This window comes from Pezoporus wallicus, unplaced genomic scaffold, assembly GCF_028554395.1.
Source record: "Pezoporus wallicus isolate ANWC-B61680 ecotype Strahan unplaced genomic scaffold, APGP_CSIRO_Pwel_v1 contig_6354, whole genome shotgun sequence".
Taxonomy (NCBI): Eukaryota; Metazoa; Chordata; class Aves; order Psittaciformes; family Psittacidae; genus Pezoporus; species Pezoporus wallicus.
Genome location: NW_026638688.1, coordinates 2,190,122 through 2,205,837, shown reverse-complemented (window position 1 = coordinate 2,205,837; position 15,716 = coordinate 2,190,122). Strand labels below are relative to the sequence as shown.

The 15,716-nt window shown below is 42.3% G+C and overlaps 1 long non-coding RNA gene across 1 annotated transcript in view; it reads left to right on the top strand.

Moving 5' to 3' along the window:
* Positions 1–14,616, top strand: part of LOC130600573 (uncharacterized) — a 51,050-nt gene extending 36,434 nt beyond the window's left edge. The window contains exons 2-3 of the long non-coding RNA XR_008972488.1: positions 8,606–8,747; positions 14,170–14,616. This is a non-coding gene — a long non-coding RNA (uncharacterized LOC130600573). The remainder of the gene's footprint in view (positions 1–8,605; positions 8,748–14,169) is intronic.
* The last annotated feature ends 1,100 nt before the right edge of the window (positions 14,617–15,716 follow it).

Here is a 15,716-nt window from a genome sequence, read left to right as displayed (position 1 = left end):
AGATTCACATCTCCTGACACCAAGCCATACTACCTAATTGATGCATTTCATACTTGTAGGAATGTAGCCAATTTTCAATCTTTGATCTCAGTGTGAACTTACTTGATGTTATAAATGTTGAATTTTTAGTGTATTTTTGTACAGTTACAATTATGAAATTGACTTTTCATATTTATCTTCCTTCAGGAAACTGAGTAACATGGTTATTGGAATCGGTTCTTTGAAGCCTGTGATTCCGCAGTGTTTTTTTTCTTTAGGCTGTCTCCAAGCACTGACACCATGTCTAGGTCTCATCATAACAGCCCTAATGAAAAAGCAGACCCAACAGCCCATCATTAGGTTCATATGTCCTTTAGGATTCACTGATACCGCAGTGAGTCAAGCTGCAGCGCTATCGTTTTGGCTGCCGTGTTTTATGGTCTCCCTGACCGAGTGAAGTCACACGGTTATCTGTGTCGAGGTGTGGGGCGAGCAGCATGCGGTCTCCTTGGAAACGGCAAAGTTGTGCAGGAGGCAGGAGTGCATGTCCCAGAAACGGCCGAGAGGAGAAGCGAGTCCGATAGGAGATCTCCAGACGGAATTTCACTGGATGGAAGCATGCCTGATCACTTGGCCTGCCAAGCCTTTCATCCGACCTGCTGCTGTCCCCATCTCTCACCCCTCTAACCTCCTGTTAAAAATACCAGTGTGTTTCCTTGCTGGCCGGACATCCTGCCAGGGAGCTTTGGTATCGGGGGGAGCTGAAACACACAGAGATCCCTGCTCCTACAGCATGTGCAGTGGGCTGTCACCCTGCAGCAGCATGAGCTGTGCACGAGCAAGCACCTCCTTTCAGAGGGGTCGTCTTCCACACATTATATATGATTAAATGTACTGTGCTTACAGCTAAGGGGTTCCCAGGTGTAGCAGTGTGTGAAAATCAGTGCCTGCCAACAACTAGCTGCCATTGCCAAACATTTTCCCTTCCATTGTGATAACAACTTAATATTCTGTAGAATGGCACTGCCAGCTTTGAAAATCAGAATATGACTTGTCACTGGTTCCTCTGCTAAAGCTCTCCTTTGCCACAGATTCCCCCTGTTTAGCTGGTGGCTTGTTGGTTGGTTGTGTATTTATCAGTATTACAACAGCACCCGGGAATCCCAGTTAAAATGTGCAGCCCTGTGGGACCAGGAGCTCCTTGGCCATGTGCTGTAGGGGGCAGGTCCAGCCCCAGATTGCTCACAGGCTATGTGTTGCAAAAAGCGGTGATGGATGAATTGGACAAATCAGGCAGATGTGATTTGGAAAGAACTTACTGCAATGGGATACACAGAGTTTAACAGAAAGGTCATCTGGCTGCTTGATTAATAGAAAGCAATGGGAACAATCTGGGAGCACTAAGCACAAGTCAATGATAAGATATGGTTTACCAGAGGATAGGTAATTGGACAGGTTTTTGGCACGAATGGGAGGAGCAGTGTGGGAGAACACATGGCAACATTTAAGGGAGAAGTTGGCTCGCAGCTTCTCTTCTCAGACTTGTCTGGGACACTGCAAGCCCAGGAAGCTCCCGTTTTTTTTTCCTGCAGAGAAAAAAAATATTAAAAAATAGATTTAGTTCTACCATTTCCTCTTTGTTGGTTTCATCAGGAAAGTTTCCTAACTTTGGTTTCTGTTGTTTTAGTTTGCTGTGAAATTTACAGGGATCACGATTTTAAAACGTACCTTTTGTCACGAGTTTTCAGACTTTGTACAAAGCCACATTTTGAAAACCAAACATTATTTAAGGGAAAACATTTCACCAGGAATCTCCTTGTTTGTTTAGTTTGCCAGGTTTTTACAGGGAAATCTGTAAAAAGCACTGACCGTGTTGCATCCTTTGGCTAGCAGAAATTTCCATGTTTGTTGGAAGGGTATTTTTCCTGAGAAACATTCTGATGAAAACACTTGAACCACCTCCTGAAATTAGAAAGAAATAATATGAAACATAATTTGCTGAAATTTCCTAAAGGAAAACAAGTGTCAGAGAATTAAAACCCAGGGACTCAGCCTTTTCCCAACCACCAAACAGAGCTTCCTTGAACTCATCTTGACTTTCCAATGCTGTGTCAGATTATGGAGATTAGTGCTGGAAAACATGCTAGAGGCAGGAGTGAATGATGCACTGCTTAAGAATGAAAAACTTGCAGACAGGTCCTTTCCTTTTGTCTCCTCTGCTACAGCTCTTGCTTTGGGAGACAGGATATGTCTCAATTACAGCCTCACAACTGAAGCGCTGGATGGAGGGAGGTTCTCTGGGTAACAGAAGGCAGTCGCTGCTCTGCAGAGCTTGCAGGCAACAAACAAAACAAAAAGGATGGAAAGAATGAAGAGGTTCAAGGACAGCTTCTGCTGATAGCAATAGGAAATCTGGATATGAGCTCAGGCCAGAATATATAGAAGAGATTTTGCAGAAAATGTTTATTTAGAAGGCAGTGTAATCTCACTACAGGAGGTGGTAAGGAACACTGAGCATCCAGGTCCAGGAAAGGAACAGTGCTGGAAAGAGGAGCTGCGCTGGCAGAGGAGTATAAAGAAAAATGATGCTCTTTGTTCAGAGGAACATTTTGGGTTGGAATGCAGTTCAGTGCCTCAACTATTGAGGAAAGTAACACAGAAAGAGAGTGCTTCTGGGAGATTTCCGTTAGAAATTGCAAAATCTTTTTCCCCCCTTTCTCTGCCCAATGCAATTAAACAGTAATAGGAGTGCGTTGCACAGTTTATGAAGCAATAATCCAGTTCCCAAATGGCTAAACCGAGAGACTGATGGCCAAGTCATTTATCCCAATGAGGAAAATAGATTATTGCTCAGGAAAGCAGCAGGATGGCATTGTTACAATTATTCTGCTGTCTCAGTTTATCAGTTCAAAAATCTAGATAGGAATTCTTTCTCTGGGATCAGTTTCTGCTTTCCTTGCTTGCATTGCCAGTCCTGTGCAAGGCATCCTGCTGACTTCACCACAATTACCTGTGGAGCAAAATACAGCTCTCAGTGAATAAGAGTGACAGGATGAGGGTTTCAAGGCTGCAACAAAACATGGTAGCTAGTGAAGTCAGTGCAGTTTTGGCTGGGATATGTGGAGACATAACATTATGAAGTAGGAATGTAACAGCTCTCATGTGACTGCACTGGGGATATTGTGCTTAGTTCTAAGCACCTCGTTAACAGAAACGTATTAACAAATTGGAGGGGATCCAGAGAAGAGAAAGTCAGTTGGGTATGTTGATTTACGCATTAAGATGGGCCTGAGTGGCTAATGTCCAATCTGAATCCATATTGGAATGCCTCCAGGTCCTGCAGATGTTTGTGGGTTCAGGACTTTATGATTCTGAGTCGGCTGGAGTCACTAGAAAGATTCCCATTGGCTCCATTGATCGCTAGATTTGGGTCTGCTTGAAGAAACCTTGGCTGGATAGTGATTAAGGCTAAGAATATATATATAACTTGGAAAAAGAGTAAATAAAGGGGAATGTGATGTAAGCTTGGAACTATTAGAAGAGTGCAAATGTGAGGACCACCGTCTTGGCTGACATACTGGGAAAATGAACCGGGGACCTTCAGAGTTGGAAGCAAGAACTTTTTAGCATCATGAGCCAAGGTGGCCGGACTGCAGCAGGTCCATCTTCTTTGGATTAGGAAGGGCTGAGTGCCGGATGCCCTTGCAGATGGTATTACCCCAGTCTGGCAGGCCTAATCGATGCCTTAGCATTAATTGACTCAGCTGTGATTTTAGGAGCAGGGTGATAAATTTAGGACAAATAAATGATTTTTGCAGCCATTAACTGATGAACAGAGTCACAAGACCCCTGTATGTTCTTTTGCATAAGCTTTCTGAATTAACAGGTTGGACAGCTATTCAAAAAGCAGATTGTTCTTGCTGATGATTTAGGTTTTGGGATTGTAGGACTGTGTTGTAACTCCTGTCTCCTTCACTGTACAAAATCAGCCATTTCTTTGATCCTGAGATTGTGCATTAGGAAATGGTCATAATTACCATTTCAGCTAGAGCTGAGTCTGCTACACAGGTGCTAGTCCTGCCCTGAAGCTGTCTCCTTTAAATCTGCTGGTATAGCTGTGTGCTTCCTTCTTAACCCAGTTCTGGGGAAATGATCGTGACTGCTCCTTCTCCACACCATTATGAAAACTGTAGCTCATCTGGATTGTTTTGACAGAGCCAGGCTGGAGAGTGTCACCGCATACAACCAAATCTGAAGGACAGTTACCACTGTGGGGAGGGCTGCAGGAGAAGTCAGACCATTTACTTATCTGGATGATGAGGAAATGCTCATGCTGCAGGGAGATACGTGCAATGGTGGCCATGCAGGTTATGTCTAAAGTGATACTGAAAAACTCAGGCACTCCAGATGTTAAAACCAGAGAAGATAAGCAACCCAGATCATGTGGAAAACCAGGGAAAAAAGTAATTAAAATCCCAAGTTGGTCCATGATGAATAACAAGAAGAAAGCTTGCTGTGTCTTGGATTTTGTGTTGTGGCTGGAGTCTCTGCCCAAGCAGGCTTTCTCTGTGGTTGGGGTGTTCTTGCTATTTCTTTCCAATATAAAGCTTTCTTCTCAAATATGGACACAGTGCTCCCACCACAGATTTTTAATTCCTGGGAACACTAATAGCTGGCAGTTTTCCCAATTATTTCCAGGAATTTCCTAGCATAAAGATTTCCATCCTGTTTTCTGTTTGGCTGAAATTGGCCAGCAGGTACACAAGTTGTTAGACGGAAAGAATGACAGAGAGATATGTGATGATCTCACAAGCTTTTTTTCTCAGTAAAATCAGCCAAAAAATTGTTTATTTTTGTATTCCCAAGGGCATACAAATCTGATGCAGGTGGAGAGCCCACTTCTCCCCAGAACACCAAGAAATCTCAGAGTAATTTAGGTTAAAAGCTGTATTGTTTCAAAATCTGCATGTTTGCTGCCTGCTTTGTTCCTTACCTTAGCTGTAAAGCAAGAGCATAACACAATGTTGATGCTGTAAGCTTTGCTTTCAGAGTTTTGCTAACATCTGCTAGTTTTATATTCCAAATGCTGCTTACAATATAAAATCATATCCCAAACAAAAGATATTTCTCTACAAATAAGGAAACAATTAATGTCACAAAGTCTAAACCAATCTATTAAAAATCAAGAAAAGGAAAGCAAATGTCACTGAACTTTGAGTAACTGATAGTGCTGCTGATGTCCATTAAGAGGCTGTTGGCTTGAGCCAGTGTGTGTGTTGTGATTGCTTTCACTTAGTTCTGTATAAACAGTGGATCAGCCAAGGAGTTTTCTGATAATGTTTTTTGAAAGTACAAATGTGATGCTGGAAAGCCCCAGTGGATGTTGTTTCATGTCAGTGACATAAGATGGGGCTAAACTCTTTCCAAACTTAGTACTGTAGGTGCCTTAGCAGGCTTCGTACTGCCACAGCAGGGAACAGCAACGTCACATCTGGAACATTATAAAATTGGCAATGCTGAAAAGGCATTAGTAAACATTATTAAGAATTCCTTGCAGGCAATTAGACTGCAACAATATCTTTGGAGAAAGTTGGTTTTTTTTTTCCTTTTGCATCTTTATTTCTATCTTGCTAATGAGGGACTAATGAGCCACAGACTTGTTACCTAGGAGGAATCTCTCAACAAAGCTCTAGTGAACTTAAAACCAGTATTTACAGACTGGTGACTGTTCACATTCATTATATGTTTTAAACGAGGAGGGATTACAGTGAAAAAAAAAAAGAAAGAAAAGAAACAAGTTGTTCCTAAACTGTTCCTTGCTAAGAGACTTCTGAAACTCTAAATGTCAAAAGTTTCCTGATGTTGAGGTTAGAGCCTTCCACCTTTCCCACCATTTGAGGCTGAGCACAGCTATGTGTCATTTTTGTGTGTTTCTGTTTTGCTGTTACCAAAACATCAGTCTTCCCTGACCCTTGCAAAACTTACTCGTTGGTTTCAATGACTTCAAGAGATTCTTGTTTTGGTTTTTTGCTTCCTTAGGAAACCAGACTAGTAAGCAAAACCCGTACAGACCCCCTCTCTGTGTAGGTGTACATCCGCATATGCCAATTTCAATCACCCCTGCTCACAGGTTTTTTGTGAACACAGGGTCTCTGTCTTTTTTCTCTCTTCCCAATCTTAACTCTCTTAAAGACTGCGGATAAGCCATTGGAGAATCTCAAGCAGATCGCACTTACAGTTCCAGGCACAAGGAAATCACTCAGAGTTTATCAGCAGCTCTGATACGAGTCTAGTGATTAGGACACACGGATGGGGCCTGGGAGCCATGGCTAAAATCAGTTGGTCAGCTACAGTGTTCCTATGTGTCCTTGAGCAAGCCATGCACGGATAGCTTCTAAAAACCTGTCTCTGTTACAGGCTGGAGACCTAAATCCATCCTGAGACAGCAAACTGGGTAGCCCATGGACTGAGACAAATATCTTTAAGATGTGCCCCTTAGGAGCACTCAACACAGACCTTTTCTCAACTGGATCCCATTCAGCACTCGAGCAAGCACTTAATGTCAAGTGAGGGGAACTTAATCTCCAGAGAACAGTCACCCAAGATAGAGCATGAGTGACTGTGCTATAAATCTGCTTGCACCTTCCTCTCCTCATCCCACCTCAGAAGATGTTTGTGTGTTCAAGACATGGTGGCAAAAGCAGCTTCATAAAGTATTTGCTCACAGAGACAGGGAGTGTGCAGACTTTTTGGTTTAGAAACAGCTGTTTTGACATTCCCTTTGTGAGGACACACAAAAGGTTTTGATTTTGTTCCAGACCGAGTTAGGAAACCTTGAATGATGCCACAGAATTGCTCTTGGGCTGCTCACTTTCTCTTGAATTTTCCAGTGTTCTTTTCTCTTGGGATGTCTGATTAACTTGTTTAAGTTGCTGGTTGCTTTGGCATCTTGGATCTTTCACCTTGTCCCTCTTACCCTTGGCTTCTCCTTTTTCCCAGTATGTATCCCACATGCTTATTTGTTTTATCTGGTCACTTACAGAAGCCATTGTGTTCACTGGAAGCTGGGACTGGAAGTCTGGGACTTGGCACCCACTCCAGGGTTAACAAAAGACCCTAATCCTGGCTTTTGAACAGTTCATCCACAAGGCTTTACGTCAGCTGTGCAGGGGTGTAAACCTGTGATTACCAAGCACAGGGTGGCTATCCCACCTGTTCCATCATTTCTCCACCTTATGTGCACTCTGAGGACTGTAAGCAATTACTCTGCTAGGTACTAAATACAATATGCAGCACATGGTAGTGTAAAATTATGGAATTTGGGGGTTTTAATGAGCTCAGGTGCAATACAAAAGAACTTTTTTTTTCCTGTCCATAAAATTATATGGCTTGGAATCAGGGGTTTATACAGCCTTGGACAAAGCCATTTTATTTAAAGGGTGGGTATAGGGGGGGAATACAACAACAACAACACCCTAGCCCAGCACAATTATATGCAGATTTGTTCATAAATCTGGGCTGGAGCAGATGTGCTGCACATGTTGAAAATCCAGAGCATGTTGTTGGAACTTAAAACATAAACATGAACCTGTTTCCAAAGAGGAAAATCTGCTCACAGCAAGGAGCTGACCCCATGCTTTAAACAAAGATCAAGTCCCTTCTGCCTATTGTGCCTTTGCCATGTGTTTACTTTCCTTGCTTGGTGCCTAGGGTAGCTTAAGGAATAGCCAGAAGAAAAGAAGCAATTTACCTCGGTCAGAAAAGAGCCAGTGACACTCTGAGCAAAAGGAAACAATAGGTAGGATGTGACCCAACTCGCCCAGCTATCAAGGGTCCTGTTAGATTGGGTCAGCAGTATCATGTTGGATCTCTCATCTGTATTTTTAGATGCTTGAAGTCTTCCGCCCTGTAGCTAAATCTTGTAGAAAAACATAACTGCACTTCACAGTGGGTAAGGCTGTAAGAAATGGTCTGCTTTAAACACAAACCTGCACACTGTAGGTAGCTGGAAGTGAAGTTCCTGTAGCCAGCTGTGTGATTAAATTCCTTTGGAGGGTAGCAGGGCATGCTCTTGAAGACTCTGCACCCTGACTGAGTGCCTCCATACTTGTTCTTCTTAATAGTGACAAGCTGAAATGCTGTCAGCCACTCCTATCCAAGCCTGTGAACTTCCAGATTTCAACATGGTCTGGTGCATGTCTGCTACATGCAGTAGCAGGTGATGCATTTTTCTCTTTTCTTGACTTTTATTTTGTCAGAGAGGGGTGTGGGATGCTCAAGGGACACGGAGGATGCAAAGTGCTTTCTTCCCTTCCCTTGAAAAAAAGATTAGCACTCCAGGTAGGGGTCAGAGGTGACCTTCTGGTTAATATAAGGCTGCTTACATCCTATCTGGTCCCTCTGGGTGTTTAGACAAAGAAAGGAATTCATTCTCTACCACCAGGCATGATGATGCCATGACCTACATCAATACAGGGGTTCCAGCTCTCTTTCTTCTAGGGGGAAGGCATTGGTGGATGCGGTCATCGGTATGCACGTGCATTTGTTCTCCTAATTCTCCATGGAAGGTGTGGTATTAAGGCATGATGTTGAAGCCTGTCCTCATCCACTTATCCCTACCCTACAGGCTGGGCTGCTGGTGATGTTAAGAACTTTGATTTCTAGGACTCATTCATGCCACCACTTGCGCTTGCAGTCAGCTGGAATACCCTGCTTGTGGGACGAGGATGTTTGGAGGTTTCACAGGTTGATAAACGTGCACCTCTCTGGTAAACTGCTCATGTTTTATTTTTCTCTAAATCAAAGAGCCATGAAGGGGAATGACTGTTACAAAATAGTCAGGTGATGTAGATGTGGATTATGTCAGAAAGGGAATGAGCAGTTTATGCTGAGAACAGTCACAAATAAAACATATCTTTTGTTAGCTGAAGATAAGAGAGGTGTGTATTTGAATCAGCCCCCTACTTACTGCCACCTTTTCTGCTCAACATCTTTGTTTGCCACTTGTACAGCCAGGGATTGGGCTCCCCACCAGAGGTGTTATGAACATAAACCTGCCAAGGGCTCCATGCTTTGTTGAACAGGGTTGAACACGTATTGTGATGACTAATTGAAAGTGGGCTTTCATTTGAGAAGCACACATACAAGCTCCATTAGCTAATCAGCTTTCCAAGGGGTTTTGCAGTTTTGAAGCCCAAAGGCTCCTACCACTGCCAGTGCACAGCCCAGGCACCACACCACCGCAAAGATGAAGCTAAAAGGGTTGTCAGTGCTGACATGTTCACCTTAAACTGGAAAATTTTAAATGTTCCCAGTGGCCCAGCTATTTGTCCTTCCACTTGACTACCGTTCAATCCATTGCCTGCAAATATGGCAAGAGGAAGAAAAGATGCATTATTATTAATAAATGAATGGAGCTATTTGCTATTTATTATTTAAGCCCTCTATACTGGCAGGTTTTAGCGATACATGAAATATAGGCAAGTAATTTATTTATTAGGGAAAATAATGATTTCTACCCCACCCCCCCCACCCCCCCCCCCCATTCTGGAGCCCTCTCTGACCCAAAACAGCAGGGGGTTTATCAAATACAAATACGATGACTTGTAATTTTAGAGTCTTTCAGAGCACTGTAACTGACAACCTTTTTAACATAAGTACATTGAACAAATAATTTATAGAAGTATTCTGGGAATATTTTAGGGTGTTTTATTGCTACTTCTGAAAGCTATGGCATGTTATTGATTTTGGTGTATTAATATAACCTAAAAGTGAGGGCACATGCTTGCTTCCTAATCCAAATCAGCTTTGATGGCAACTCATATATTTTACTGAAAGGAGCCTTGAACTAACGGCAGAGGTTAACAATTACACATCATATCCAAAAGTTTAAGATAATGAATTTTTCTCATTACACACTGTCCAGCTCCAGTCAGGGGAAGTTCCCCACTGCTCCCTCCTCGATGTCTCATCCAAATTTCTCCAGTAGCTATTTGTCACAATTCTGAAGCTTTGTTCTTGTGTTTGTGTCATGCAATTTACACTATATTCATGAAGGCTTCCACTGAGGAAGTGTAATCATCATTACTGTTTTCTGTATGCCATAAAAATAGTGTATTTCTCTTACAATGGGATTGCTTGCTTGCCTTATACTTTTTCGTGTATATGTGTGCATGTATATGCAGGCAAAGGTATATACAACCATAGCTGTGATATATGTGACTGGATGTGGGTGTTTCTCTGTTTTGTTCTCGGCTCTTCCTGGAGTACTGCTCTCAGGCACTATGGATATATACACTTCCTCCATCTGCTTCTCTCCATCTGACCAAAGGGTCCAGAGCAGCTTCAGCACAGTGTGTCAGGAAGACTGGTGCCTCTAGCCCTTGCTTTCCAGTGACCTGGGTATCTGGCTGTTTAATGCCTCAATGAAACTGGACCAATTCATCTGGCTACTGAAAACTGTCCAAGAGTACCAATACCTAATTGTGGTGCGTAAGTCTCATTAGAGAACTCTCCAAACAGAACCACTCCTTTGGTTTTTTTCCTCTTCTTGAGTTTTCTCAGTAATCTTCTTTGCTGACAATTAGTTCCATTGCAGTTAACTCGGTTCTGGAGGACTTTTTATCCCACATTTAGTTCTTGGCTTCAAAAAGGAATGGTGGACAGTTTGTCTTGATGTAGCAACAGTATGAACTAGAGTTCTTCTCTAGCTGTGCTTTCTTAAGAGCATCCAGATTATTGAATTGCCATTCTCTTCCTCCCATTTCAACAAACATTCTTTATGTTTTCCTGGTCACTCACTGGTGCCATCAGTGATGGCTTGACCATGGGAACTCCTGGCTCTGCTCAGCTTGTCGAGCGAGCAGAATCTTTTGGGACAGCTCTGCAGTGTTGGGGGTCATCAATGAGGGACTGGCAGCTTCAACAGCAGAGTGAGAAAGAAAAGCAAGAGGACCTGGTAGAAAAAATCCCTCCTGATTTGTACCCTGCATCAGACTTCTGGGAACTCCATAGCTGTGGCAGTCAGAAACTTGTGCTGCACTTCACCAGCTCTGGCCCCTTGTTGCCTTCCTTTCCTGCTGTCATCATGGATATAACAGCATCATGATGCTATTCCTGCTGCTACTCAGATTAGGAGAGAAAAGGCATGGAAAAGACTCTTCAGTCTTGAGGTAATGTGGTCCTCAAAGCCAGAAAGACCCTTGCTTACCTTAACACCATGATTTCTGTTTAAAAAGCCTATGCATGGGGAAGTATGTGAGGTAGACTTAGAAGTATGCAGTAAAATAGCATAAAATATGGACCTTTTTGTATTATTTGGGGCAAGGAATTCAATCAAAATAACTCTGGAGGGGAAAAAAGCATGCAGCTCTTGAGGAGCAGGGAGCAGGCCATCTGGCTGAACATGCCGCCTGTTAAAACGTACCTTAATCCTTACTTCCTGCTTTTTTTGCCATATGCTTTGCTGTGTGAAGTCAGGTACAAAGCAGTGCCCTTAAAAGAGAAGTTTAATTCCTGGTCACCTAAAAGAGTGACTCCTAATTAAATCCAAAAGAGGCATTTTATATTCATCATAGTAGATTTACTCACATCTTTATTTTCCAATATAATGCCGTTGCTCCTCCTGTCCTTGTGGCATGACTGCTGTCACTTCCCACCCAAGAAGTTTCTGGAGGAAGGATTTTTTCTTCCCCTTTTTTACACAAGTTAAAATTTGCTTTACTGTTGCTGGTGGTAACGCTCCAGCACCATTTGTGTCCTGGTGTAGTTAAGGTCCTCATTCTCAAAGGAGGAACACTAAGGGCCTTGAGTGTATATAGAAGCTATACCCTGTACGCCTGCTTCTTTGCAGTCAACATTCAATGATTTGTAAATAGTAAATTTCTCTCCTGGCAAAGGAGAGAAGATGCTTAAATGCAGTGCTAAACAATTCCAAATCAGTTCTTGGGCCTGTCGCAGGCAGGGTTTTAACTCTGTTGCTTTTAGAACATAGGGCAAGGCTCAATACTGAGGACCATTTCTTAAACTGTGATCTTCAAGCTTCATAAACTTTTTAAGCTTTCAAAGCAAATATTCAAGCCCTGGCTAATTCCTAATCTTCCTGCAAGTCGGTCCAGACTTTTAATATAGCTTTGGTACTGTAACTTGTTTCTCACATTGTCACAGAGTTAGATCAAGACAGAGGCCCTTTGGAAAGGGCTGTCAAACCCTCTAAAACATCATGGGAACCAAGGAACTTGCAAACCTGTGAATAAGCTTGACTATTCATACACTGCATCCTGTGCGTAGGATAGTCCACAGTGGTGGTGGGACAAGCAGGCAGTTTGCCTCAGGTGTCTTGTTTAGTGGGATATAGACAGGCCCACGACATTATCATATTTCCTAATGTGCAGTAGACTACAGCACTCTTTCCTCCAGGTGCACATGATACAGAGCTCCTGTTGTTGTTTTGGATTCTTTATTTTTAGGCTCAGTAGATTTTATTGGGTTATTTTCCTACCCTGTGAGCCCAGGCACCAGGTAGTCAATAACAATCTCTCCATTAAAAAGGAAAAATAAAATCTTCAGTGTTAGCTGCACGCACCAGAAATAAAAAAATAAAAGGGGGAAAGATGAAGAGAAAACCAGATGCCAAACATGGTTTTACATGTCACAGAGGCTGCTGTTCTATAGACTCATGTCTTCGAATGAGTGCAAGTAGAATGTCACAGAAGAAAAGTGTTGTATTGCATCCTTCTTCCATTCTTCAATATAATCAACTCTGAAAATCAGAATGCTTATTTAACAGCTGCATTATCTTAAATTAACTTTTGGCTTCCAATCTGAGGACATTTTGGCCCAGACACGACTCTCCTGAGGTTACAAACAAATCAATAGGAGGACCAAGAATAGAAGTTAAATAGTCTTTCTGCGCTCCTTTTAGCTAGCAGACCTCCTTCAGCTCAGAATCACATTTTACCTGCACCTGTAGCCAAGTAAACATTCGGATTTTAGTCCCAGAAAGGACAAACTCCAATTCTTCCTTTCCCATTGCCTGAAAGTGCTTGACTAGTGCTCAGCCCCTCCCTGGGCTATATCCTCCCTTAACGCTGCTACCTCTACAGTCTCCACAAAAAGCAAAAAAAATGCCAAACCCTATGTCTCCTACTCCTGTGCGTTCAGCTCTGAGCACCAGTCACAGCTAGTTTGTATTCCCTGCTTGCTTCTGCCATTGAAGCTTTATTTTGGCTTGATAGTGAGTGAAACAGTCAGGTGTAAGATTTTAGGTCTCCGCTCAGACGAATCACGCGCGGTCCGTGCCGAGCAGCCCGCGTGTTTACAACAGCCTGTGACAGAACGTGTTACTCATTGCAACTTGAGGCACTGCCATCGAAATATGGCACGTTGCACAGAAATTGCTTTTGCAGCAAGCTGAAAGTCGTTTTATTAGGGTCTGCTATTGGATTAACCCACCAAACTGCAATCCAACCCCATACCAGCAGCGAGGATTTATTACTGGTCATGACTTCCAGTCACATCAGAGCTCATGATGAAATGGTGGGGTCTGTGGGCATGTGTATCTTTGTGCATGTGTGTCTGTGTGCAATCACTGTGAGAGACAGAGACAGAGCTATATGGGGTCTGGCAGTGAGTTCCTGTGGTGTGGCACTGCGTCCTTTGCAGTGTGTCCTGTGCTTGGGGTTAAAATCTCCTCCCATTGTGCTTAGACTGTAAACTGTTTATGTCACTAGAAGGCACTTGGGGATGAAGGAGGGGTGCAATTTGTATCTCAGTTACACGGATGGAGCCTGTTGAGGTTAGGGAGTAACTGGGTATACTGGTGGGTCTGAAATTCTTTGCTGTTTAGTTCCCCAGCCCTCTGAATATCCCCATTGCATCCTCTCTGCTGATGCTGCCACCCAGAGTGCCAATTTGTTTCAAAGCTGTTAGTGTTTTGGGGGAGATATGAACACCTTTCCAGCGGGAATTGCTCTGAGGTATCACCCGTTCAGCTTTCAGATAATCCAGCAAACTGCCGACAGATGGCACTGATTTTCAGCCACAGTTTGCCGACTGTTACCGGTTTCTTACCTGCATCTAAACCACCAAAATCTCCGTCCTTCACTGCAAGCAAGAATCTGTTGCGATCTACCTCTTTTGGCATAGCAAATAGTTTAGAAAACAGCAAACTATTTCTCCTTTTCCTTGCAGCCGTTTGACCGATGTCCCGTCCCCGCTTCACTCCAGCCCTGTGAAATACTAATAGTCATTTTGTCAAGAGCTGTCAGTTTTTCTCAATTACCAGCCCATGGGTAACCAGATCACCACTGTACTTACTAATAATGAGCAAGTTTTAATGTCAAAAGAAAAAGCCAACTAATGAGGTAATTAACCAGTTATTATATGATAATGACTGTGCACTTGCATGCTTGATGGCTTCAATGTAATTAAAAACTTTGAGTATGTGCCTGTCTGTGACCTGTAGAACAATTAAGAGGTTCTGAGGGTTTGGGCTTTTCTTTCTTTCTTTGTTTTTTACACATAGAGTTTTTCTGTCTTTGAGCCCTCTCATCTGAAGGCAGTAAAATTACGTATGAGGCTTGGAAATAGATTTGACTCTATGCAAATTCTTTGGGCAATATAGGGGGCTGCAGCTTGAACACCAGTGACCAGTGTGAACTGAGCTTTCCTCAATGGGGCAAAGACTATTTTGGATTAAATCACAGAGCATTTAGAGACACTGTGATTTTAATCTTTGATTTAGCAGAAGATTTAGGTTGCTGCCAGAACAGTACTTCAATACTTTAATTTAATCTGAGCATGAACATTCTTGAAGTAAGTGGAAGTACTCATGGGTTCAAGTTAAGCATGTGCTTAAAGTGTTGCTGAATCAGCTGGGAACATCTAAAAAGCTGCCCTTTCTTAAACTTTAAATCCACAAAAGGAATAGTCTATATTTAAGTAACATGCACCGTGTTGAGATTCTGTCCTGAGTGCCTCTAACAGTGTCAGAGGATCAATAAATTCCTCTTTCTTCAGAATACTTCTTTCGGGTATTTAAGACTGTGCTTGTTGCTACAAGAGTCTTTTTCCTCCTTCTTTAGATGTCCCTCTCCCCAGTTGGTAGTTTATTATTAATTTAAATCAGTGCACACATAAACATTGCTATTTTAATTAGGGAGAAGCAAACAGAAGTCACAGGCTATAAGGCACTGAGTATTCTTGCTGCTCTCACATTTTAATTATTTATTGGAGTAAATAAAATTAAATATTTTCATAGCAATCCAGAACAGGATTTGAAGTAATTACTCTGTCAAATTCATCAAAAATTCTCTCATCAAAATAAAAACCTTGATGTCATTGAATAATTTATAGTACAAATACACAGAAATTGTAAAGTATTATAAATAGAAAACTGCAGGGTAAGTGAACATGAATTAGTTAAGGGTTATGTTTCTGAAAGAGCCTGTCATAAGCTGTATAAATTTTTAATAAGTGTTTTTGAGGCCTAATTTTCAGTGTACAGTATATACCAACAACTACAGGAAACAACCTCAAAATGGGGATTTAAAAACACAGCTGTTTATGATAGAGGCCAGATTGTGACTCCTCTTCCTGGGCCTTTTTCTCATACAATTTGAACTAATGATGTTTGCCACTGAATGCCGATGGCTTAACATGAATCATCTGCCTAAATAGCAAATACATTAAGTAAATCTAATTCTATTCTTATCCATGAGCACCAAATGCTGGGACAA